This window comes from Gorilla gorilla, chromosome 6, assembly GCF_029281585.2.
Source record: "Gorilla gorilla gorilla isolate KB3781 chromosome 6, NHGRI_mGorGor1-v2.1_pri, whole genome shotgun sequence".
Taxonomy (NCBI): domain Eukaryota; kingdom Metazoa; phylum Chordata; class Mammalia; order Primates; family Hominidae; genus Gorilla; species Gorilla gorilla.
In genome coordinates this window covers 40604619-40632060 of record NC_073230.2, presented here as the reverse complement: position 1 = coordinate 40632060, position 27442 = coordinate 40604619, and the positions used below count along the sequence as shown (strand labels likewise).

The 27442-nt window shown below is 39.1% G+C and overlaps 1 protein-coding gene across 18 annotated transcripts in view; it reads right to left on the bottom strand.

The window, feature by feature from the left end:
* The window catches only part of BBS9 (Bardet-Biedl syndrome 9), a 580067-nt gene that overhangs the window by 506072 nt on the left and 46553 nt on the right, over positions 1 to 27442 (bottom strand). The gene's annotated exons all lie outside the window — the stretch shown is intronic.

The window sequence follows — 27442 nt, the reverse complement described above, 5'->3', positions numbered from 1 at the left end:
TTCTATTAAATTTGAAGCAGAGAATTCTCTGGTCGAGACTCCACCACATAGGGGTGATAAGCAGAGAAGAAGGTTAATGTACTAAAGAATGGTTGATCCTTATTTCTAAGAGGAAACTAGATGGCTGCTTTGCAATAAAAACAAGTAGGCTATGTCTAAAATCCAAGGGATTCATTGGGCTGCCTCTTAGCACAATGTTCCTATCTGATAAAATCGATGGGAAACTACAGTAACCCAGTAAAGACAGGCCCACTAAAGACTTAAATCCTTTTGGGTATAAAAGTAAAGAATTGTGACCAACCAAAGTACTGGAAAAACTAAGAGGAACATGAAATGAGTAGTGGCGAGAGGAAGTTATGATTATCAATGTCAGCCTCTTGACTAGCTACAATGGTGGAGACTGTTACAGCTAAGTATATTTTATACTAGTCAATTATTTCTCCCAATACACCTCTTTTCCTGCTATCTTGTATGAGGGTAGTAGTGATGGCTACATGCAACTTTGGTTTCAAATGGGAATATGGCTGAAATGTTACCCCATGACAATAAGGTAACTGATTGGACTTCGTGTCTCATCTGTTTGGGGGTGAGAGGTTTTCATCTGAATGAAGAGTAGGAGGAAGGACCTTTCTCCATGGCCCTCTCTCTTAATAAGCCCTCAAAATAATATCATTTCCTCCTCCTGTCCCTTCACCTTAGAAGTGATAACAGCTTCCACTGCTGATAATCTGTGTGCTTCAGTATTTGTTCCCTTAACCCTGCCCACACTTCTATCAGTGATCCCTTCACTAAAATAACTTTTTTTTTTTTTTTTGAGATGGAGTCTGGCTCCGTCACCCAGGCTGGAGTGCAGTGGTGTTATCTCGACTCACTGCAACCTCTGCCTCCCAGGTTCAAGCGATTCTCCTACCTCAACCTCCCAAGTAGCTGGGATTACAGGTACTCGCCACCACCACTGGCTAATTTTTGTATTTTTGTAGAGACGGGGTTTCAACATGTTGGCCAGGCTGGTCTCGAACTCCTGACCTCAGGTGATCCACCTGCCTCGGCCTCCCAAAGTGCTGGGATTACAGGCGTGAGCCACCATGCCCGGCCTAAAATATCTTTTAATCATCCAAGATATGTTGTATTTCCTGCTAGGATGCTGACTGACACAAACGTACATGTGGAAATTAGAAAAGTAGTGTTCATTCTGGCCGGGCGTGGTGGCTCACGACTGTAATCCCAGCACTTTGGGAGGCCGAGGCGGGCGGATTACCTGAGGTCAGGAGTTTGAGACCAGCCTGTCCAATATGGTGAAACCCCGTCTCTACTAAAAATACAAAAATTAGACGGGCGTGGTGTCACACACCTGTAATCCCAGCTATTCGGGAGGCTGAGGCAGGAGAATTGCTTGAGCCCGGGAGGCGGAGGTTGCAGTGAGCCAAGATCATGGCACTGCACTCCAGCCTGGGTGACAGAGCAAGACTCTGTCTCAGGAAAAAAAAAAAAGAAAAGAAAAGAAAAGTAGTGTTCCAATATCGTAAAAATAAATAAATAAGGATGGTTAATTTCTAATACTTGTTACATGCAACCTACAGAGCAGCATTTATCATACCATAGTCTGCTGAACTCCTGTGGCTCCTATATGAGAATTATCTAGGGTACATTAAAAATGCACATTCCTGAGCTGTACCCCAAACTTCCCAAATCTGAATTTCTGGAAGTGAGGCCTCAGAAACAACACTTTTAGTAAGCCCAGAAAAGTCTCTGTACACTAAAATGTAAGAACCACTGTTCTAGAGAGCAGGGTTCTCAAAGTGTGGTTCCCCACGCCAGTAGTATTGGCATCACCTGGAAACCTGTTAGAAATGCTAACTCTGGGGCCTCATGCCAGTCCTGCTGAATCAGAAACTCTTGAGAATGGGGCCCAGCAATCTGTGTTTCAATAAGCCTCCCAGGTGATTCTGGTAGACACTAAAGTTTGAGAACCACTATTCTAGAGTTTTGTCTCTTCTCTCTATAGCAAACGTGTAGTTTTTATCAGCCAGCATGTATTCCCAAATTCTGTGTGATTCAAATAAGACTAACTACCTTACCAACCCCTACCACCTACCAAACAGCTGAGCACTTAACCAAGATGTGGGCCCACAGAGTATACCATCCTCTAACACTAGTGGTGGGCTCCAGAATTAGCATATGTCCCAAGCTGGGCCACTTGGAGCCCTTGGCAAATCCTTGTTGGTCAGAGTTATTGGGGGAGCCCCTTGTTTTCCACTGGAGTTACTAAGCTGGAGGCTGACAATGGGTAAGGGAAACCAAGCATGGGACTGAGTACTTTATAGACATTATCTCAGATGCTGATTCTTTCTCCAGGTAAGTTAAGTTTTGGATGATAACAGGAGAGCCATGTTGATATGGTTTGGACTTGTGTTCCCCCCCACCACAAATCTCATGTTGAATTGTAATCCCCAATGTTGGAGGAGGTGCCTGGTAGAAGGTAACTGGATCATGGGGGCAGACCTCCCCCTTGCTGCTTTCATGAAAATGAGTGAGTTCTCATGAGATCTGGTTGTTTAAAAGTGTGTACAGCACCTCTCCCTTCTCTCTCATCCTCCTTATCCAACCATGTAAGACGTGCCTGCTTCCCCTTCACCCTCCACTATGACTATAAGTTTCCTGAGGCCTACCCAGCCATGCTTCCTGTACCCCGCAGAACCCTGAGCCAATTAAACCTCTTTTCTTTATAAATTACCCAATCTTGGGTAGTTCTTTATAGCAATGTGAGAATGGACTAACACACATGTATAATAGTAAATGGCTCATATTCTGTCACAAGATAAACCAGGCTTCCTAACTGGAGATAGAAAATTGGAACCTGAGATTATTAACATCTCTAACAAACACTGGTTAAAATGCTCATATAGAAGAAGTTCATGGGCAAGCACAGTTTTTATCTCCTCTTCTTCCAAAAATAATACTAGAATGATAATGATCCTAGCATCTGCCAAAGTTAAGAATGCCCCCATTCTCTGAGCAAAACCAATACTATTGACAGCAATGAAAATGAAATTGTAGGAAATTGAGACAGAGCCCTATCGAACATTGCCACTCTCCTTATAATTCCCAATTATTATGCCAAGTTCTCATATATTACTCACCCTGATGCCTACCACATACCCAAATGTGGGATTACTCAACTGTCTGAACATTCACTGGGTCCCAGAGGTGAAATAACTCACTCAACTATGGAGGCAGACAACCAAGCTTTTCATCCATGACTTACAGCTGAGCTTCTGTAATCATGACCTGGCAACCATTCTGACCCCCTTTCCTTTTTCACACAGGACAAAAAATAAGAGCCTTTGGAGAAAGCCAATCACATATTCTTTTACCTGACTAGTGACTCTGAGGACAAGTTTTTCTCTAATATTTTCTAGAAACATTACATCAAAAGAGCAGACATGACTTCCTGCTTTAAGGTGGTGAATTAAAGACTCTTATGTCCCCTTCTCTCAAATAAAAAAAAAAATGCCCCCAAACAACAAGGATAAAAGAAACAAACATGAGCTTCTTCAAAGAAATCAGACCTGTGGTAAGCCTACCCACAATCTGTGAAAATGGAAAGTGAACAAGAAGAGGTAAATGATACCGAAGAGTAGAGTGAGGTCAACTTTGAATGCTTAGAGAGAAATATACTGATTCACCCCACAGAATTCTGAAAAGTCTCGGGAAGTAAAAGCACTAGGTACCACAGAAAGTGGGATGACGTAGGATCTGAAAACAGAGTAGCTGTTTAAAAGTCTATGGAATTTGTGCTCGCTTTGGCAGCACATATACTAAAATTGGAATAATACCGGAAAGAAAAAAAATTAACAATAAAAATAAAAAGTCTGTGGAAATAAACAGATACCCAGGATCCTTCCTCCATAGGAAACAGAAAGCACATATTCTGAAGAGGGTGAACTAAATAAGGAACTCCAGATTAGGGGGACACCAGGCATAGAAGAGCATGGGAATGGGGCAGACACCTGAAAATACATGAAGAAAAAGTCTTCATCCTGATAGTCAACCCAAAACCTCCTTCCCCACCCAGGTCCAGAATACATTATGCCCATGGTCCCCAAATAGGAGTGAAAAAAACCTCTAGAGTAAGAAAACAACCTCAGGAGAAAAGACATACAACTACTGCTATTTGAGTCCCCAATAAAACAGCCAGTTATCCCCTAACTGTCCTAAAGTAAAAGTAAAGCCCACCAGTTGACAAACCCAGGCCCCTGTCTCCAGGGACATACAGCTTACAGTCAGCCTTTATTGTATGACTGTCAAATAGAAATTGATAGCCAATAAAGCTAAGCCAGCTGTTCAATAATCCAACCCACTTTCACAGTGCTCAATTTTTCTACTGATTCATCCTCAAATCAAAACTGATGACCAGAAATGTGAGGAAAACCTGCTATAAGAAAAGCCCAAGAAAAACAAAAGAGCAAAACAAAATTACTCCAGAACAAAATGAGATCATTAAAAGGAAGAAAATTGGGTGTTGGGGGGGATTCCTTGTCTCTAGATAACAGGAAGGTCTCCAGGAACTAGAAAAAAACTGACAGATTCAACAATATGAGTGAAAGCCAGGAAAACCTTCAGGAATTGTAAGGCAATATAAATAAATATGTGTGTTTTAAAAATCCACTAAGATCGTTTTCCTTTGAGTAGCACAGGACATTGGATTCATAAAAGGACACTGGACTTCTGTGATCTTAGTACTCTACAATGAGTAATATTTACATAATTCAAACAATGTGTTTAACTTTTAGAATCATGAGAAGTCATGGAAGATTTAAGTTATAGTTACAGACCAGCATGTAAACATTATCAACTTGGACAATGTAAGAATAAAGGTAGAGCGGATAGAGGTTGAGAGACTTACATCAGAGAGAAATAAGAGTAATGATAAAGATAGCCAATGTCTTCATTTTCTAAAATGTAGAATCAAGGGGCTGAAAGTTGGTAGAACAAGAAATAGAAATTAAGTATACTGTTTGAACGTGCACAGGTGACCGGCAACAGAAATGAAAACAGTGATATAATTGGAAGGAGGATAAGAAAAAGGAAGTGTCAATAATCAAAACTTTTACCACTGTGGTACATCAAAATCTAAATAGGATAAATCCAAAAATAGGGTGTGATCACACAATCTAGAGATAAGGAGTTAACCATCAGAAAAAATAAAGGCATCAGTGACTAATATTAGAGAGCAGGGAGAATAATGGGGAGAGTGAGGCCTTCATATGCTTGTCTGTACTATTTGACTTTTTATTTTTATCAAATGAACTACACATGGTTAAAAGTTATTTTGAATGTTTCTGGGCTCTTGCAAGGCTTAAAATAAATGGTTTATTTTTAAATGTATAACAATATACTGTATCTTGCTAACATACTTCTAACATCCCTCTCCTTCTAAGATCTCGTTGCCTAAAAACTTCATCCTTATTTTTCTAGCAGCCCTGCAGTGAATTGAACCATATTTAAAGAGTCTTTTTAAATTATCCCACCTTCATTTAAAATTGCCAATAAATGTGTGTGGTGTATAATCATTTTTAAGTTTTGAAGCGAGAGGAGGAGGAAAGGAGAGTAAGTATAACATTTAAAAAAAAAATAGATTGCTGAAAAGCCAAAAAGTTGAGGACTGACTTCTACACTTCTAGCTTGCTTCAATAACTGTGCGATAAATACAAAGAGCTCAACTATTCCATAATAAGCCCTATATAAATCCTAAAACTCTACCATGATATATTAGCCTTTAAAAGCCAGAAAAACATAGCTATTGCCAGTTAATCTTGAAACTGGGGGAAATTTACAGGAAATATGTTTCAGGCATATTAGAGGTCCCTAATTTTAGTGTCTTCATTAACTGAGTAACCCATTAGGCCCAATGCCTACTAACCTACATCATTTGTCAAACTTACATTTATTTCAGTATAATTAATACAAACTGATTCCCCAACAGATAATCTATTCTAAATATTGACATCAAAACAATATGTTTTTCAGGAAGTTGGGCAAGAGAAGCAAAGAAAGAATAAGGGATGAATGATGGAGCCAATTTCCCAAGTTTAAAAAGAATTTGTCGCCATCTTTCAAAAAGAAAAGAACCATTGATTGGGTTCCCAAATTATATTATGTGTTGATCAATTCAAGAATAGCCTAATACTGCTGAGAAAACCACAGAATAACAGAATTTTGAATAATCTTTCATTGAAAGGCAAAAGTTAAACATCATATTCCTTTAGAGAACTAGCAACAGTAGACATATTAATAGTGCTAGGCACTGTTCCTAATATATCAGGACCCACATTAAAACCACTGCTGAAGTCTAGAAATGGTCATAACAAATCTTTCAACCTTACAGCATAAAAGTCAGTTGATAATTTCTTTGTCTAACACCTAATAAAATTCATTCTTCCAAAATTGTGGAAAAGCTAAGCACAGTCCTCCCTTATTATAAAGTTTCCTGTTACAAGGTTGCATGGTTTACACATATGTTATACTTTATTACTGAAAAAAAAGTCCTCCTTATAACACCCTCTTTGTTGTAATACTCAACATACTTTGCCTCCGGGCTAGATATATAATGAAAGCAAAATGAATTCAGACAGATCGTTGAGGAAAAAAAGCTAGTTTCTTTTTAGTATTCTTTCTAAAGTCTTTTTTCTTTCCTTGTAGCTTATCATCATCTCAACATTTTGTTCCTACTTAACATTTTCCTTTTCTTTTTACATAGTTCCCTTGGTAAATGAAAGATGATAGATTGTTAAAAACAGTTTGTACCACCTTGGAAACATGCACTTTTAATATACAAATCCTGCCTTCCAAAACCTTATATAAATTTCATCTTTAGGACAATGAACTATATAGGACTTAATCAACCAGCTGAAAAAAGCCATATGAAATCTTAATTTTCCACTCACACATTTTATGTTCACAGTCTCCTAAAATCATGATATAACTTTCCAAATTAAATTTAGGATTACATCTCAGTTATTGTTTCCATATTAAATAGTACTGTCTTATTTTAGTAAAGATCTAGAAATGCTGATTTAAAAGGTTCATGTTCACAAATTTCAATAAAAGAAAATTTGATTTTAAAATCCAGCTCACTTTTAATTTTTAACTTAGGTAGAAACATAATTGAAATAGTAATATAATATAGGTGAACTTGTTCTGATGCCAAGCTTTACCATTTCTGATATTCTAAGTTAGCCAGAAGTGACTGAAATTATGTACAATATGAAATACTGAAGATACAAATTTAGTATCTTTGAAGGTTGAGGTAAACACATATAATATGATTCTTCTACAAAAAGCATGCCTACCAATATTAGAACTCTATTCTCAATATTCTTGGGTGTCATAAAATTTTATAACGGTAAAAAAGATTGGGAATTTTTTAACAGTATAATTTAAAAATCATTTTACACTTGTATGATACTTATATTTTTGTATTGTCCACATAAATAATTATATAAAGATCTTAATAGCTTTATTCATATTGGCCAAAAACTGGAAACTACTCAAAAGTCCATCAAAAAAAACTCCTTAAATTTCATATATCTAGTATATCCTATAATCAGAGTACCAGTGTACTTTAAAAATATATTTGACATGCTAGTAGTCAACACAAGCATTTGCTTTTCATATTAAGCATTAATATATATCTTTATTTTGTGCTACAGAATTTAAACCTCAAAGCAAGTTTCCATGTAGAGACTGGAAAAGGGTGGCTGAATCAACTTAATTTAAGAGAGACCTGGGGGAAGGGCAGATTGTTCATTTCTCATGGCAATGTGTTGTGTAGATGCATTTTTGAAACTGCTGGAAGCCTTTATATTGCAGTGTCACTTGAATAAAGTAGTTCATGGTAGCCACTTTCCTTCTCAATTGAGTAGGATATTTAACAGCTTCATTACTCCACTGTTTAAAAAGGGACCACGATGAAATATATATATGGATCAAAAATGGTTGTCAAATCCTATCAAGACCACCACATTTAACCACCTTGTCAAAGGCAGTGCTGACCACAAGCATCACCTTAAAGCTTTTCCAGTCTTGGCATTTAGCTACCATGAAAGAAATTACTTTTTTTTTCAAACAACACTAAGAAACCTCTAATTTTTTTAGTCTTTCCCTCTCTTAGCAATAGCAGGCAAGGAGGTATTTAACCAAATTTTGATAGTGTATGTATAATGGCAATCAGAACTTACCTTTTAGAAAAAGTAACAACTTTAAATGATCATGTAAAAAACCAATCTGCAGACTACTGGGAACTCTCTTTATAACCTTCCCCCAGGAACTAAGGGTTTTATGCAACATAACATACAGGAAATCACTATTTGAAAGTCACATTATTTTATGGGTCTTGGACCAGAGATTTTATAAATGAATGCCATGTATATGAGAAAACTCAGCACAGGATGAGAGTCAATCCTATTATCCCCTTGATCTTCCGACTTCTCACTGTGGATCCATAAAGGATCTTAAAAACAAATGAGGGAAGTTCTCCAATATAATAAAACACCTACACTTTAATGCCTAGGCAAGGAACGGGAGCCAGTACACCACAGAGATTCTTCTCTAACATTACGCTCTAACATTTCAACCACATGTATGAGAAAATAAGGGCCATATGGTTCACTGGTGAGACAAGGGCTATCAAAACATTATCCATTGATTCCCTGTGAGGAAAACAGCGTTAATCTTTTATTAGCACTAACACCCCCACACAAAAAAAGCAAGGCTGTGTTCTGGCTGTTCATTCACCCCAGCTGAGCATATCAGTTCACTCTCTGGATGGCAATCAAAGAAACCAGACAGCTTTGGGAAGCATAGCCTCTCAGCAACCACATGTGGCCACTAATACATTTTCTTGGCAGATAAGAAAAAGGCTCCAGTTCAGACAATTAGAAGTTATTTGAAGGCTGAGGATCTGATTATCTAGGATTGTCTCAAGATGTAGCAAAACCTCAGAGTGGGGAGGATGCTTTTTTTTTAATTTTTTAAAATTAAAATTAAAAAGATGTGGCAAAAGGTGACTGACTTATCCTTCAGTTCACCATTTTCTTTGGCAGGACTTTTATTCCAAAGAATTCATGAATTTTTATTTATGTGACAATATAATCCCATACAAGCTTATAGAAGTCATTTTATGATTTAAAAAATATTCCACTATGCTCATATATATTATTGGTAAAAATCCATTCACTTCCTTTACTAACAATTATAGTCCAAACATACTGAACCTTTTATATACAGTATTTTTTTCCACCTCAGTCACAAACGTGAGACTACTGTGCTGTCAGACCTTATAATCTATACCATGCCAATATTATATCTAGACTCTGACATTAAATTTTCCTTGGTAAAAATTCTACTTTTCTGAACTTCCATTTGGCTGAAAAAACAATCAAAGTAGAAAAATTGGAAGAATTAAAGGAAAATGAATTTTCACAGGACACAGAGAGAAGATAAAAGTGTTACAGATGAAAAGATGTGTCTTTTACACTAAATATTAGAGAATTTAAGTAATTTTTTAAAACAAAAACATTTTGATTTGTGGACATTATCACAAATACTCGATAGTTCTGAATACCACATTCCAAGCTAAAAAGTAGGAAGAGTAATCTATAGAAACACAGTTGCAATTAGATAAGAAAGTGTATTTCTGCTAGATAACTTACATACAACATGCTGCATCACCAGCATATTGAGAAATAATGTGACTAAGGGTGAACCCAGGAGGCCCAAGTTACTCACCCTCACTTTACCACTATGGGAGACAGTGACTACAATGACCCATGCCTTATAATAGATATTTTAACATGTTTGTTAAAGAGGAAAATAAAACTTAGAAGTTGGCTAGAATAATGGAACTGAGCTAACATGTGTTCTAAAAAAATAACCTCAAAGTCTAAAGTATATAACACATCAGCCCTGCCCAATCAAATGTCTATTTTGGTTCAATCATTCAACAAATACTTATTAAGCACCCACTATGTGCCAAAGACTGTGAAAGACACTAGATATGCAGTCATGAACAAAAGACACAGTCCCTGCCCTCAGTAAGCTTATAGAAAAACCTCCCTCTCATTCCTTTCTCAGAATACATAGACCTTCTCTCTAACTAGCAAGGCAATTAAATAAGAGTTACTATATTAGGAAGAACATGAGCTTTGGAATCAGATAGCTCTGGATTCAAATCAGATAGCTATGCCTGGATGTGTCTGGAGAAACACCTCTATCTCTCTGATCTCCAGTCTCCCAGTATGAAAAAATGGTGATTATGTTATCTCACTGGGCTAAATGCAATACCACAACATATAGAAGACAATAAGTACTAGCTCTCTCTCCACATAGTCTTCTCTATAAATAAATATAAAAATTACTGCTAGATAATCAAACTCCAGGAAACAGAAACATCAAAATTCTGCATGGAAGAGAAGTTTCTAAGCTTAGAAGAAATAAAGTGTACAAGAAAAGAATGATCTGACCACATTAAAACACTTACACAGTTTAAAAGCCAATAACAATCTGGAAAAAAGATATTCACATCAAATACAATGAAATTAATCTGTACTAAATAAGTCTACCAGAATTATTCAAACAACTGAACTGTTGAATCCACAGGAATTTTTATGATGAACATTGGTTTTTCAAATCCAGCATTGGGATTAGTTTTAAAGACCCTTTAAAAAATGTAACTTCGTGGATTAAACAAATAAATAAGTAAATTATAGAAAACAGCAAACATACACCAATGGCAATGAAACCAAAGAAAGAACACAATTTCATACCACAATCTTTAAAATATGGTGACTATAAAGCAGATGTTTCCAAGAATCTTCAGGGCTAGATTTGGTGCATTTTGTGAAGCTGCTAAGACCAAACTCCACATAAGGAGAAGGAGGGGTGAGGCTGTGAATAAACAAAATTCTGAAAATTTCATTAAAACTCTCAAACTTATAGGAAGACAAATCCAGGAAGGGGAAGGGAGATGTAGAGAGCCCAGAGAAATGGAAATGCCCATAATACCATAAGTTCTACCTTTACCACATTCCTTCTGGTCAGAAAAGAAAAATACAGGTTTTATCATTTTGGTATTTTTTCTGCAAAAAGAAAAAAGCAGGAAAGGCCATAGACCATAAAAAATAGCAGCCAAGCTAAATAAATATCTCCAGCAATTATGATGAGTAGAAGAAGTGGAAGACAGGCGAGAGGAGGAATTGCCATGTGAAGCCTCACACACACCCACAGAGGACCAGAAGAAAAGTAGGGGGTGGCGAATGGAAACAGCTTCTAATGAAATACAAACAAGGGAAGCAACAAATGGCACTGACTCAAGGAAACCTGATGAATAGTAAGAGAGAAGATCCAAAATCTAAGAATATCTCTCAGCCTTCCAAGATAACAGGTTACAGACCAACCAGGTAGTGTGACAGTAATTCAAGATACTTAGCAAAATCACAAAAGAGAGGGTTGAAGCCAAATCCTATAGTAAGGCTGCTACAGCGAACCCTTCTTCCTCCCCATGTCTTCTCCACTGCCCCTAGATAGGTGATAAGCAGACACACTGAGTGATATCCAACCGTCAAAACAGTACGTCAGGAAGGAAAACAAACTCCTCTCTGATTGGGTAGGAAAGAAGGCAAGAAAAATTCACCAGCACCATAAAAAAGCAAACAGGCCCAAACAGAGTGGGCCAAGCTAAGCTTGATTGCTCAAGCAAGGTAAAGAGGCTGGCCTGGCAAATCCACAAACATACTACAAAAAAAAAAAAAAAAAAAAGGCAGAGAGAGGGAGAGGGGAAGACAATATGCAAAAGACAGATGAAGAAAAACAGAACCAAGAATCAGAACAAAGGTCTCTAAAAACATTTCACACTACTGAGCAATTTAATAAGAATATGAATTAAACAAAACAAACACACAGTGACAAAGTGATATGGGAGGCTAAATAACAAACAACAAAAAAAAGAACCCAAATAAAACCCTAACAGACAGATATACAGATATATATAGGAGATACCACATTATAATTGAGCGGCAGTTTGTTAACAAGTGAAAAATGGTTATGGTATCATTTACCAAATCTCCAACAACCAGTGGGTCATGTGACCACTGGGTCACAGCAGCCCAAATCCACATAATATGGATAGGATGTAAAAGGGATAGATCTAAAATGACTGTAAGAGACTACTTGCTATGGTCTGAACGTCATCCAAAATTCCTATGTTGAAAATTAATTCCCATTGTAGTGGTATTAAGAGGTGTGGCCTTTTGGGAAGTGATTAAGTAATGAGAGCTCCACCCTCACGAATGGATTAGTGCCTTGTGAAAAAATGGAGGGAAGTAGCTTAGGACCTTTGCTCTTCTGCTCCTCTGTTCTTCTGCCATGTGAGGACACCAAGGTGGTGCCATCTATGAGGAACAGGCCCTAACTGCACACTGAACCTGCTGGCACCTTGATTTTGGACTTCCCAGCCTCCAGACCTGTGAGAAATAAATGTCTGTTCTTTATAAATTACCCAGCCTCAGGTGTTTTGGTATAGCAACACAAATGGACTAGGACACTACTACATGTCAGGAAATCTCAGGTTTAATGTAACGAAAGTCATTTAAGAGCATTATTCCAAGTATATAGACTGAAAAAGTAACCTGAAAAGCAAGTTAGAAAGAATAAGCAGAAGCTTATGTGCAGTTCAAGAGGTCTTTCCCCAAATATAAAATGTGCACAGTTTTTATATTATTCTATATATTTTTGCCATCTTAAAGGAAAGACAAGTTTTGATTTCAAGTGCACGAATTGCAGGTGAAATGTATCATCACTAAATATTTAGGAATATCTTATAATATGCCACTTTTCCTATTTGCAGCTTGACCCAAATCATGCAGATTTTTTTCTGTCTTCTAGTAAATTCATATGTTTTAATACAAAATAAACACCAATATTGAATAAATTACTCAACTGACTTCAAGATATATGCATATAAAGTAAAGGCTTTTCCATTTAACATTTATTGTCATAACTTGCTTGCATTCCATTATACAGCACCAGACTTGACATGATAAACATGCTTTTCACTGGTTGGGCCCTTTAGGTGGTAAGACGACTAAATTCCAGGAACTGTAAAATTACTCTAAAATTACTCTGGGTTAGCTCAAGTTGAAACATTCTGGATTATATTCTACTGTCCACATATATGTTTTCAGTGGTTGCGTTTGGGAGGTGGTGCTCAATCATTTACTTTTTTTTTTTTTACCGGTACATATGTTTTAAATATGCCTCTGTGAACAAGACTACTTTTATAACAAAAGTATATACATCCTCATGTGAAGAATACTGAAAGTGAGGAAAAGATAAAGTAAAAATCATGACTTACATTATTTCAAGTTTCAATCTCTTCTGTAAATAATTTGAGACATGCCCCCGAATTTAAATATCTATGTATACCAAGCCTAAAATCATGACAAATGGTTTTGCAAAGCACTCAATTAAATTCAATTACAACAAATCCTCAAAATACACACAAACATTTCAAGCAATTATCCCCACACACTGTACCAGAATGAGGCTGCATTCAGCCCAGGACAGAGCATATCCTTTAACTGCTTAGGCCCTGCCTTCGCCAATTCATATACACACCTGAGGGCACACTCTCAAATCACCACTGCTGGCCTCTCCTGTCAGTTCTAAAGTAGTACCACAGGGAGGTCCTAGGAGAGAAAGTGAAACCAAAAGCAAGGTGGATATTTACAGTTTTTTGGCCACCCGGCACCTATTTCACTCTCTTTCATTAATGCTACAGAACCAGGTTAAAAGTGACCCCTTTACATATTGACCCCATGTTGTTTACTTCTTCATTCAGACTGACCATTAACTCAAAGCTCACGGATACCAAATTTAAATTTTTATATCAATTGCTTTAAACATAGCCCAAATAAGGATATTTTCAGCCTGTTTTGCATACCCTGAAAAACTGCACCCCACATCCACTAGCTATAGGTAAAACAAACCCTGAGCGTGTAAAAGACTGTATGTTGCTGCTGCCCTCCCCAGTCCTGCTTCTCAGCAACCTGGACACCTAAGCCCCACTATAAGTCCTCTCTACCCAGAAAGCTCCCCTGACCTCTGCCCCTTCTGGGTCGAGGCCACCTCACTCTCTCTGGAAGGTCTCTTGCTGTAAGGGACCTCCTCTTGCATGCAATCCTGCCAAAGCACCACACGAATAAAGCTTATTGTGTTCTACTGCCATCTGATAGCCATGTCTTTTTTCTTGATCAACTCCAAAGTCCTCAGATTCACCACAGTTAATTATTCACTGATATTCCTCTGGAAATCCACCCCTCTCCCCTCTCCACTCTTACTCTTAGTGGTAAGAGGACTTCCCACACCTGTGGCTCAGGCTCAAGTTTAATCACATTCCTTTGGTGGCAGTGATTGGTTCAGAGATGGCCCAACCAGAGCCTGTGAGTTGGAAACAGACTTTTGTTGAGCCTTCTACGAGAAAAAAAGAACCTCTTTTACATGGACTAGAATGTGACAAGTAAAGATTTAAAGCTGCTATAGCCATCAGGTAACCAGAAGGAAATAGCCTATCCCAGGAAATGGAAGCAAGAGATGAAAAGAGAGAAACCAGATCTGATCACAGAGAAGGCTCAAGTGACGTTAGCCAGTCAACTTCCTATTCTTGCTTAAGCCAACTGTCAGTTGCAACCAAGGGAGTCTTCAGTTTTACCAAAGACAAGGTTGGAAAGAAAACAAAAGTACATCTAAATCCACATGAAAAAGCAGAATTATGGCCTCTGCAGGAAATGGGAGGTTTGGATTTTTGACGGTAACATTTAACTCTTGAGTTGTGTGTTAACAGGTAAGCTCAAAATATAAATATCCCCATGTATCCTCTACCAAAAATACAAAAAGTTAGCCGAGTGTGGTGGCGGGTGCCTGTGGACCCAGCTGCTCAGGAGGCTGAGGCAGGAGAATGGCGTGAACCCAGAAGGCAGAGCTTGCAGTGAGCCGAGATTGCGCCACTGCACTCCAGCCTGGGCGACAGAGCGAGACTCAGTCTCAAAAAAAAAAAAAAAAAAAAAATCCCCATGTAAAACAAAGCTCTATAATCAAGAAAAGAAATTTTTTAAAGGAAAGCAAATAAGTTTAAGATGTTGATAAAGATAAAAATTGAAGAAAGAGCCAGTCACGGTGGCTCACACCTGTAATCCCAGCACTTTGGGAGGCCTAGGCAGGCATACTGGCTGGGCCCAAGACTTCAAGACCAGCCTGGGCAACATAGCCAGACCTTGTATCTACTTTTTTTTTTTTTTTTAAGACAGAGTCTCACTCTGGAGTGCAGTGGAGTGCAGTGGCTCGATCTCGGCTCACTGCAGCCTCTGCCTCCTGGGTTCAAGTGATTCTCCTGCCTCAGCTTCCTGAGTAGCTGGGACTACAGGCACATGCCACCACGCCCAGCTAATTTTTGTATTTTTAGTAGAGGCGGGGTTTCACCATGTTGGCCAGGATGGTCTTGATCTCCTGACCTCATGATCCGCCCCCCTCAGCCTCCCAAAGTGCTGGGATTACAGGCGTGAGCCACCACACCCAGCATCTATTTTTTTTTTAATTAAAAAAAAAATTGAAGAAAGAACCAGATGGTGGTGTAATGGTGATAATTTCTAATAAAGTATTTCTTTTCCTTTTCTTTTTTTTCCAAAGGGTCTGACTTTTAATCTCATGAAGTATTAAGTAGGCTTTTTCCCCATAAACCACATATTTATTATGAAAAGAAGGCAATAATTCAACAGGGCTATAAGGCACAAATTACACGATGAGAAACAATGTTTTAAATTATAGGCACATCATAATCAAAACAACATAATTTTAAAAATAAAAATGGGGCCAGGCACAATGGCTCATGCCTGTAATCCTAGCACTCTGAGAGGCTGAGGCAGGCAGATCACTTGAGCCCAGGAGTTTGAGACCAGCCTGGGCAATATGGCAAAACCCCGTCACTACAAAAAAAAACAAACAGCCTGGCATGGTAGCGCACATCTGTAGTCCCAGCTACTCAGGAGGCTGAGGCAGGAGGACTGCTTGAACTCGGGAGGCAGAGGTTGCAGTAAGCTGAGATCGTACCACCGCACTCCAGCCTGGGTGACAATGCTAGACCCTGTCTCTAAAACAAAAAAATAAAATAAAATAAAAGTAAAAATGTATTCAGGTCAAATTTTTTCAGCAAAATACTATCTATGAAAGGCATTTGGCTCATCAGATTAAGATTTCACCATGTGTTCTCAAAGACTTCTCCCCCCCTTATAAAGCATGTTCCCCTCTGGCTATGGCTTTAATTGCACCTACCTTCATGCCCAAACCCCTTTACAAAGCACCTTTCCTTTGGGATTTCCATTTCTTCTCTATGAATTCCTCATTCCAGTGCAACATGACCAATGTTCCTACCCTTCTGTTAAAATTATTCTCCCTAAAATCACCAATGACTTGCAAATGACCAAATCCAACATTTTCTTTCCAATACTCCAGCTGCTTAACCTCTGAACTCTCAAGTCCTTCAGTGCCTCTTGGAATCCCTCCCTTCCCTCTCCTTCCATGACACCATGCTCTTCTGTCTCTAAATTTATATTCCTTAATCTCTGTGCTAGTTCCTCTTCTTATCCCTACCCTTAAATTTGTCATTCTCAACAAACATAGTCATAGTACTCTTGAAGAGCACTATATCCTTCTCCATTAAAGATCAGCTGGTAGCTAAAGAAAATAATTGTCCCTTACTGAGGGCTTTATGCTATTTATGTTAAAAAGTCAATTTAGTAGCCTAAAAATGGCAAGGTTTTTAAAGCACTATAAAGTCTGAAAAGTAATCTTCTTGAGAGGAACAAACTATCCCAGAAGGAATTTGAATGGTTCAACCTTTGGGCAACAAAGGCTAAAGACCATACTGAAGACCATAAAATTGAAACTGGGAATTACTAATCTCTGGATTAAAGAGGATAAAAATGAAGGGCTGGAATAAAAAAGGTAACAGCACACTCCCCACTCTCATTTACTCCCCTTGCCCCCGCCCCTCCCCCCACCCTACCCCACCCCCCACCCGCCACACACACACACACACACACACACACACACACACACATTCACTCAACTACAGGGAGCTGCTCTAATCCCAGGGCATCGTTTTGTACATATTCATATCTATCATGATTTACCTCATTATTTTATAGTTAACCCTTCAACTTTATTACTCCTAGATTGTGAGCTACTTGAGAACATAAACTCTTTTTTCTTTTTTCTTTTTTTGAGACGGAGTCTCGCTCTGTCGCCCAGGCTGGAGCGCAATGATGCAATCTCGGCTCACCGCAACCTCCGCCTCCTGGGTTCAAGCGATTTCTCCTGTCTCAGCCTCCCAAGTAGCTGGGATTACAGGCACCCACCACCGCGCCCAGCTAATTTTTTTGTATTTTTAGTAGAGATGGGGTTTTACCACGTTGGCCAGGCTGGTCTCGAACTCCTGACCTCAAGTCTCCGCCCACCTCAGCCTCCCAAAGTGCTGGGATTACAGGCATGAGCCACCATGGCCAGCCTATAAACTGTCTTTTCTTTATCTGTCTATTCCAAGAAAACTAACACAGTGCCTGGGCACTCAGAATTCTTAGTAAATATGCATCGAATGGATGGGGGGATGGACAGATGGAGGGACAAAGAGAGATGATGTAAGGGAGGAACAACACACCAGACTTGCTTCAGTCCCTGAAAGTGCCCAAGCACCTACAACAAACCAACAATTCCTTCCCAGTGTCCCTGTTACACACTTGAAAGATTCCTATATATTATAAGGTTCATCATCTTTTCACAGCCAACAAGGCAAATTTGGGGTAACTGAGGACTTTGGGTCAGTTACTACAGGGACTCTAAATCAGACTATCAGTGAAGGAAATTCTAGCTCAAATATCTTGATACTACATAGACTACAAGAAGTATCTTATTTTACTACGTTAAGTATATGCAGCTGTTGACCTTAAAACAATATTATTTTCTTCACCACTGGCTTTCTGTGAATCAATATTAATGCTGTCTTTTTCCAAATATTATTTTGAAATGGCAAGTTTGTCTTAACTAGGTAAAATACCATGTTAACAACCATTGGAAATTTTAGTAACACAAAGAAACAAAAGCAAGTGAAAATCTGGCAAAAATATCATTTTGTTCTTTTTTCAAAAACAAGTAGAGTTCAAATTACCAAAACAAACAAATTCCACCAATATTACTAACATATCTTAAATCTCTTAAAATTTACCTTTTCAAAATTGATTTAGTATATGTCCAAACCGTAACTTGTTTGTCTATGCTTAGGCTACTCACTAAATTTTGCAAGCATTGATTTGTCAAGAGCATAAAAAACAAAGATAAACTAATATTTTTTTAGAACCCAAAATCACATATTCCTTCAAAAAAGCAGCTTGGATTTAAATTTTGAAAAACAACAAACATTTTTAACTTCAAACACACTTCCCTTCTGCAAAAATAAATAAATAAAAGCCCAATAAAAACCAATTAATACTATAATTTTTGGAGGAATTTAAATTTTTTTGGACTTTTCTTACAAACCAAAGCACCAACCAGAAAAATAAAACTGAAAAAGCAAACATACGACCCAGAAGTTACTTAACATATTTCCCATAATCTATGAAGAATCAAAGATATGCACTTAACTTTAGCCAAACCAAACTACACTCCATTCTGATAGGAAAGTTTTTTCTGAATGGGGGAGGAGGTAAATTCACTCACAGCCCAATCAAGGAGGCAGTTTAGTGTGACTAATACCAGAAGCCTCTAGATGCAGACAGGCTGGGTAGAAATCCTCTCTCCACCACTCACAGTTACTTTTTCAACCTGTAAAGCTCTTAGAACACTGCCTGATACAAAATAAGCATTTTGCAGACATAGGGCTATAGCACACCTCTAGATCACTGCAGCTTAGCATTACCTGGAATATTGTCAGAAATTCAGAATTTAAGGCCCAATTTCAGACTTACAAGAGTCTTCTAGAATCCGCATTTTAATCACGATCCCCTTATAATTCAAATGCAACTTAAAAGTTTTAAAAAAGTTAAAAGTTTGAGAAGCACAGCTAGAAAGCGCTTTTATATTATATTCTGTTATCTGTTATAATTAACTGTCTTTTAAAAACCCACCCTGTTGTGCAACTCGAAGAAGTTACATTTATTTTTAATAAAAGACAAAGCATTATTATGGGATCAACATTCCTCCATTAGTGATTTCTTGCCATACCTTATTCTAAGGCAGCAGCAACTAAGGCCAAAAGTTATAGAGGACTGCCATCTAGTGTTAGTTCATTTTGACGCACACACAAAATACTGCACACCTCTTCTCCCACTGCCTTTCCATAATTTAAATAACACATTTGCTTAAAACTGTGTTGGGCTTTAGTTTTGTTTAATTCCTTTATTGAGACATGACATGAATACCAAACAATAATTCCATAAGATGTCATATGAAATAGAGGAAAGTAGAAAACAAGGATTTTTAGGTTTCTTTTTTAAATAACATCAACTCCAGGGAAGCTTTCCAATTAAAAGAATCACCCACTCACTACTGGAAAGGTGCACACTAAATATACATTAAAGACATCAGGCTTAGAAAGTGGGCTTTCTTATGAAATGTACAAGTCTTGGAGTCTTACTTTCTTCTACCTAAGTTCTGAACTTTTTGCAATTTATACAGTAAGGAATAAAGCTACTTTCATATTGGAAAAAAATATTTTACAAGTGTCTGACTTAATAACTCAACCTCTCCACTCTATCCTAAGGAAATAATCAGAAATGTAGATAAAGATTTATGTAAAAAGATGTTCATTCATAGCTTTGTCAGAAGCATCGGAACCAGAGTGACTCCATCATGAATAGGGACTGGGTAAAATGAGGCTGAGACCTACTGGGCTGCATTCCCAGAAGGTTAGACATTCCAAGTCACAGGATAAGACAGGAGGTTGGCACAAGGTACAGTCACAAAGACCTTACTGATAAAACAGTATGTGGTAAAGAAGCCAGCCAAAACCCACCAAAACCAAGATGGCGACCAAAGTGACCTCTGGTTGTCCTCACTACTCATTATCGCTAATTATAATGCATTAGCATGCTAAAAGACACTCCCACTAGTGCCATGTCAATTTACAAATGCCATGGCAACATCAGGGAGTTACATTGTATGGTCTAAAGACGGGAGGAAACCTCAGTTCTGGGGAAATTGCCCACCCTTTTCCTGGAAAACTCATAAATAATCCATCCCTTATTTAGCATTTAATCAATAAATAATCATAAAATAGCCAATCAGCAGCCCTCAGGGCTGCTCTGCCAATGGAGTAGCCATTCTTTTATTCCTTTACTTTGTTAATAAACTTGCTGTCACTTTACTCTATGAACTTGCCCTGAATTCTTTCTTGTTTGAGATCCAAGAACCCTGTCTGGGGGTCTGGATCAGGACCCCTTTCCAGTAACATTTTCCTGGTGAACCATGAAAGAACGATACGAAGGAGACTCCTGACCCAAAGGAAACAGAATGCAGAACCCATTGGCTGACTATGGTTAAGTGGTGGATTAGAGGCCCAACTTAGAAGATTTAAAGTCTCTCCTAAGACAGAATGGGTTAAACGTCCCTCTTAATAAAAAGTAAGGATTCTCGACAAATTTGGGTTCGAGACCCAACTTAGGAAGGTTAGAGTTCTTCTTAAGATTTAGGCGGTTAGAGGCCCCTCTCAGTAAAATCCCTTTTGGTTAAAAATGAATTTGGCATTATGGGATGTTAACCGCTATTTTCTTTGGATTAATCTGCCTTGCGCTCTTTGTTGATGGCCGTGGGGGGATTAGGCATGTACAGAATCACCGGACATGGGGAGCTTCTTTTCTCCCCAAAAGGGGAAACTTGAAAGCTGATGGGACTGCTGGAAAAGATCCCTTAGCAGATGACAAGCAACCACCTGAACTTCGTTTAGTGTCACTGCAATGGGTGGGTCTTTCTCTAGCTTCCCCTAAGCTCCTCGTCTTCCCACCCCACTGCAGGCAATGCTTTTCTCCCTTCCCTTCCCTTTCTTCTCTCTCTCTCTCTCTCTCTCTGTGCAAACTGCTTATAGGTGTGGTAAAAATCACTACCTCTTGCAATATTTTAATTAATGAGAAAAAGGATTTGTGAGGCTGGTCTTAAGCTATAGCGACTCTGGGGAACTTTCTGCTATAAATGTTTTTTACTATATTCTGTCATAAAGAGGAGTACCTTAAGATTGAACATGGGCTTAGGACACATGGGCTTAGAACAAGCCTGCTGTTCAAGCTAGCCCAGCAAACTAGTCAGCTACAAACTTTGCTGCAGGTTCCTGAAGCAAACAAACAAAAAATACTGAATGAGGTTCCCCTCTTGTATGTCCTTGGGAGCTTGACCTTTTAAGTACGTGGCAGTACTTTCTCTTGTTCTCAGCCATCTGGAGGACAGGAATTTTGGAGTTTATGTCAGAGCTCTAAAAATTATCTCAAGCAGTTAAAAGCTTTTGCAAGCTCAAAATTGACTGCTCTGGGCTCTTTCTGGGAAGGGCAATGGAAACTGTCCAGTGCTGTAGCTTAGTAACTAAGGCTTATTGGTTTCACCTGTGAGGTTACTTTTGGTAACGTTTAAAAGCCAGAAATATTGTCTGTTTGGCCTGGTTAAAGTAGGGTAATAAGAGGTTTATAAGGAATTTTTTTTAAGGAACACTATGGTTAAAAGTCAGCTTACTTAAAAGCAGATATCCAAGTTATACGTACATTTTAAAGGCCTTTATGTTTTTTTTTCCTCTTCCTGGATTGTGTTTTTCTGGAAAAGGGGTTTTTTCTTCTCAGTCAACTGAATTTTCTCCATTTTGTCTTCTTGACATTCTTGATGCACACGAGAGGACCTAAGATAATATTTAACAGCTTGGGACACCTTGGGAAAAACAGAGGAGGTGCTGCAGACCCCATTTTGGGGGGAAAAAAAAGACTTCTGTTTCCCTCGTGGAACCCTAAGAATTGAAAATAGATAGATCCCTCTCACATTTTTTACTTTTGGGGGTATTAGAAATTACTTCATATTATGCGAGAGATTTCATGCATAATAACTAGGTAGGAAATACACTTTTGGGGCTAGCTAATGGAAGTTATGGGGGGACACTCAGCTCTTTCCATGTTTGGATCAGAGAAGCATGCTCTTGGCCACCTAGAAGGTATGGAAATGTCCCCATCCCCTACTGAGAGATAAGACTCCCATGGGAAATGGGCTGATACCCATTCCTTTTTTGGGATCCAGGATCTGGTATAAAAATGGAACCCTTAATTTTGGGGGATCTGTTTCGCCTTCCACCTATACCTGTTTATTAAGGCTAGAAACTGAATGCTTTAAAGGGAAACTTAGAAACTGGCAAATGAAAAATCTTACAACTATTGGATCTTCTCTTGTCTGTGTATTTATATGTGTTGTGTGTGTGATGTTTATATATATATAAAAGTTCTGATTAATTGGTTTAAAAATAATAGGCACTTAAATATTGTCAAAAAATTAAGACTATAATGCCTTTTAGTTCACGTGACTTAAGTACTCTTTGGGAAATAAAAACACAGCTTTAAAGATTATTAGTAAAATAAAGACACTTGGTCTAAATTAGGCAGGTCAGATATTAGGTTTGATAAATGCTTTAAGGTCATAAACTGCTTCTTTGACTCTTGAAAATTGTTCAACTTAACTGCTGTGGAGCCATTAGATTTTAAGTAAGGCCTGGGGACATGTGGAGTTAGCCACATCCCCTAACTATACATGAGAGTCACACCTTATCTGCACTTCTGTCTGGTGCCCTAGGCTCCATACCTAGTACATAATTAAAATCATGTACTTACCAGATTTTTCACCAAAAGTAAGTTTCTAAGAGTTAACAGTGTAACATATAATTGAGACTACTAGAGAAAGAGTTTTATATGCAAGGTGTGTCAGGAAAATGAAATGTGCTTTTGAAAAAAGATTATAAGAAGGCATGGGAATGTGGATTTTTTTCTTTTTGCCTAGTTTAGAGGGTTAAAGGATAGTTTTTTGTTTTGTTTTGTTTTGTTTTGTTTTGTTTGAGACGGAGTCTCGCTCTGTCACCCAGGCTGGAGTGCAGTGGTGCGATCTCGGCTCACTGCAAGCTCCGCCTCCTGGGTTCACGCCATTCTGCCGCCTCACCCTCCCGGGTAGCTGAGATTACCGGCGCCCACCACCATGCCCAGCTAATTTTGTTTTTGTATTTTTAGTAGAGACGGGGTTTCACCGTGTTAGCCAGGATGGTCTCGATCTCCTGACCTCGTGATCTGCCTGCCTCGGCCTCCCAAAGTGCTGGGATTACAGGCGTGAGCCACCACGCCTGGCCAAGGATTGTTTTAAGTTAGATGGGAAAAAGCCGAAGGTTTGAACAAGATGTGGAAGGTTGGTGAAAAATTAATCTTGTAAAAGAAATTCTGTGTGTGAACATATTGGCTAAAGTTAAAGGTGTATTATTCCGTTTTTCCATAAATTGAATATTGGAATAAAAGCACAACAGGCTTTTCTTAGAGCACTGATCTGCTTTTTAACAACTACAACAAAAAAAGGTGTAAAGGGTTATATGCAAGGTTTATAAGAATCTTATCTTCTGATCAAACTAAAATTGGATAGATTTGTCTATAAGGTTTTATTAAGAATTGGTTGTCATCAATAGTGTACTAATGCAAAGGTGAAAATTGGCTTTCTGTCTCGAACAGCATTTCCAAGTTATATTAAAAATAATAAAAGATTTGGCTGGGCATGGTGCCTCACACCTGTAATCCCAGCACTTTGGGATTTCCAGGTACAAAGAAGTATATAGAAATGTCTCACCTATTATTCTCTAGAGGTTTGCTAGGGCTGTTAGGTTCAATTTCTCATATTAGAAGTGTCCCGCCTATCCTTTAGTTCCACCTGCAGGAGGCTCCTTGCACCCTTCTTGCACTTCATCCACTCTGGCAGCTCCCCTGGAGGAGATCTAAGTCCCTCTTGGCATCGGCATGCTGGTACAAATCCTATGGCAGGATCCGCCCTAAGCCATATGAGGTGACCACGGAATCGCAGATAGGACCCACTCACTCAGCACAGCAGTAGTACTTTGTACCATTCACACAAGCGGCACCTCAAGTAGGAGTGCTTGTGATCATTCACATGCACATTCAGCCCCCTGAATATCCCAACCACCAAGGAAATACTTTGTCGCCTTTATGACGTTTCTTACCTCGCTCTGTGCACAGAGTTACCTGGTCGCCACGGTATGTGAGGATCCTTTTCCCCAGGTTGCTAGCCTGGGTTTATTTGTCACACCAGGTGGATCCCCAGTCTCTCACCCTGAGGCTACTGCCACAAGGCAGTGGGACATTTCTCCCTACAAGAGGCAACTGGAGACCTGTTCTCCAGGAGAGAATGGGCTCCCATACGGGCCACCAGATTGTTACAAACAAATGCTTGTCCCTCGGTGCCAAAAAGAAGAACCAGCGCTCAAAGAATTTTCTCGGCCAGGTGCAGTGGCTCATGCCTGTAATCCTAGCACTTTGGGAGGCTGAGGCAGGTGGGTCACGAGGTCAGGAGATAGAGACCATCCTGGCCAACCTGGTGAAACCCCATCTCTACTAAAAATACAAAAATTAGCTGGGCATGGTGGCATGTGCCTGTAATCCCAGCTACTTGGGAGGCTGAGGTAGAATTGTTGAACCAGGGAGTCGGAGGTTGCAGTGAGCCGAGATCACACCACTGCACTCCAGCCTGATGACAGAGCGAGACTCCATCTCAAAAAAAAAAAAAAAAATTCTCAGCAAGGCAATTTTACATCTATAGAAGGGTGCAACTCGCAGACAGAGCAATGGCGAGAGTACACCTGAACAAGGGAGGGGAAGGGATTCTTATTCCTGACACAGGTAGCCCCTACTGCTGTGTTGTTTCCCTATTGGCTAGGGTTGGACCACACAGTCTAAGCTAATTCTGATTGGCTATTTTAAAGAGAACAGGGGTATGAGCCAGAGCAGCGGGGTGAGCAGTTTGGCAGGAAAGACGGTTATGGAACAGGTAACTAAAGGTGACTTAGGTCAGAGCAGGTGACCAGGGCTGACTGAGGTCAAAGCAGGCAACCAGGATAAGTCAGGACAGAGCAGGTGACCAGGGGAACAGATGTGAACTACTGATTAAAACTGGTGGAAAAGGCTATTTACTGAAACTACAAGGAAGTTAAACTTTAAAATGGAGGACAAAGAACTGAACATACTGACATACTGATTCTTTGAAGAGAAATTGAGAACTCACTGTATCCAACAGGGTTAACTTGATCTGATAATAAAATAAAAAGTACACTGCAATCTATATAATAGTGGTCCCCAACCTTTTTGGCATCAAGGACCAGTTTTGTGGAAGACAATTTTTCCACAGACCAGGAAGGGGGACGATTTCGGGATGACTCAGCACATTACATTTACTGTGCACTTTATTTCTATTATTATTACATTGTAATATATAATGAAATAATTACACAACTCGACACAGTGTAGGATCAGTAGAAGCCCTGAGCTTGTTTTCCTGCAACTAGATGGTCCCATCTTGGCATGATGGGAGGCAATGACAGATAATCAGGCATTAGATTTGCATAAGAGCACACAACCTAGATCCCTCGCATGCACAGTTCACAATAGAGTTTGTGCTCCTATGAGAATCTCATGCAGCCAGATCTGACAGAAGGCGCAGCTCAGGCTAATGCAAGCGATGGGGAGTGGCTGTAAACACAGATGAAGCTTTGCTCACTCACCTGCCGCTCACCTCCTGCTGTGAAACCCGGTTCCTAACAGGTCATGGACCACTACACGTCTGTAGCTTGGGGATCGGGGATCCCTGCTATATAACATTTGATGTGATCTAAAGAACCACTGTTATGCTATCAAAAAACACTTTTATTTGGCCAAAGCACTTTTTTTCTCATGTTATAATTTTTTTATGATGTATGGAATTTAGTAATTTGCTTTTTGGAGATTCGGTAGGGAAAAGTGAATTGAAAATAGCTAATTAAACAAGGGAGGCCTAGGTTCCCTAATCAGGTCAGACATTTTTTCAAAGAACAGTAAAAATCAGTTCTAAAAGCTGAGGAAGCACTTCACTGACAGACTCTCCCCTCATCTAAATTTCTCTCTTCATCTAACTCTAGATACCTCCTTATCGTTCAAGTAATCCAAACATTCCTGTTATTCAAGCAGTCCTCCAACCTAACCAAGTGTTTTGTTTCACATCACTTCAGTTATGCAAAATATTTATTTGCACATCACCACCAAAAATATCCCTGATGCTGCTTGGTATACCCAAATTCAATTATTCCTTGTCTTTATCTGTACGTATTAATACAAAAAAACTGAGTTCACACGAATAATACTTCCAAAATGAAGTCATTTTCTCATGTTGCTAAGGAAAAATACAATGCAACAGTTAAACAATGAACTCATAAAACATGAGTCCAGGAAGAGCTAAGATATTATAAAATCCCTAGTTACATGCTCTGCAGGTGGCACAGGAACATAGATACATATGCACACAGAGTCACACAATCACACAGGTAAGTGTCACCACCTGGCTTCCTATCCTCAATCCAGCACCACCAGCTCCTCTACTACCCTGTCACGGTGCAGGGAGAGAAGTTGGTTTGGAAATAAGAGCCCTCCCATGCCAACAGCAAGAGTGTACACAAGCAAGCACCAAGCCTTGGTGAATCTGGAAGCTCTGGGACTGAGTGGACACAATGAAGGTGGCCTTTGTGCTAATTAGAAAAAGACACCCCTCTGCCAAGGTGGGAGGAACCCAGTCTCACTGAGCCAGTGCTAGATAAAGGTGATGCCTTTGTGAAACATAGAAAAAGCACCCCTTCCTCTGGGTAGATTTACTCCAAGCCAGAAAGCATGGCTCGATGAGCAGGATAAAGTCTGTATTTCAGCCCCACATCCCCCGCTCTTCCAGCTGCCCTGTGCAGAAACGACCCACACAACCCTGTGCAGCAGCCCCAGATATGGGTAGAGTGGAGAGAGGTGTTTGCAGCTTTATCCTGCCTGTAGCAGGTAGAGCAGTGACTTCCTGTCAATGAGGTCAACCATTTTTTCCACTGAGAGAGACAGTCAGGTACCACAGTTCCATCACACACAAAAAGAGCTCAGTTTCAGTCAGCTTATATATAAAAGACAAAATCTGTAGAAAAGGCAGTTTTAGAAATGTTTCTATAGACCATATAAAAATGTGCTGGTTATATAAAAATCAAAGACTTCCAATGTTTAAAGGTTTTTTTTTATTATTTTGATTGGGTATTTGGTCTCCTATCCAAGTACTA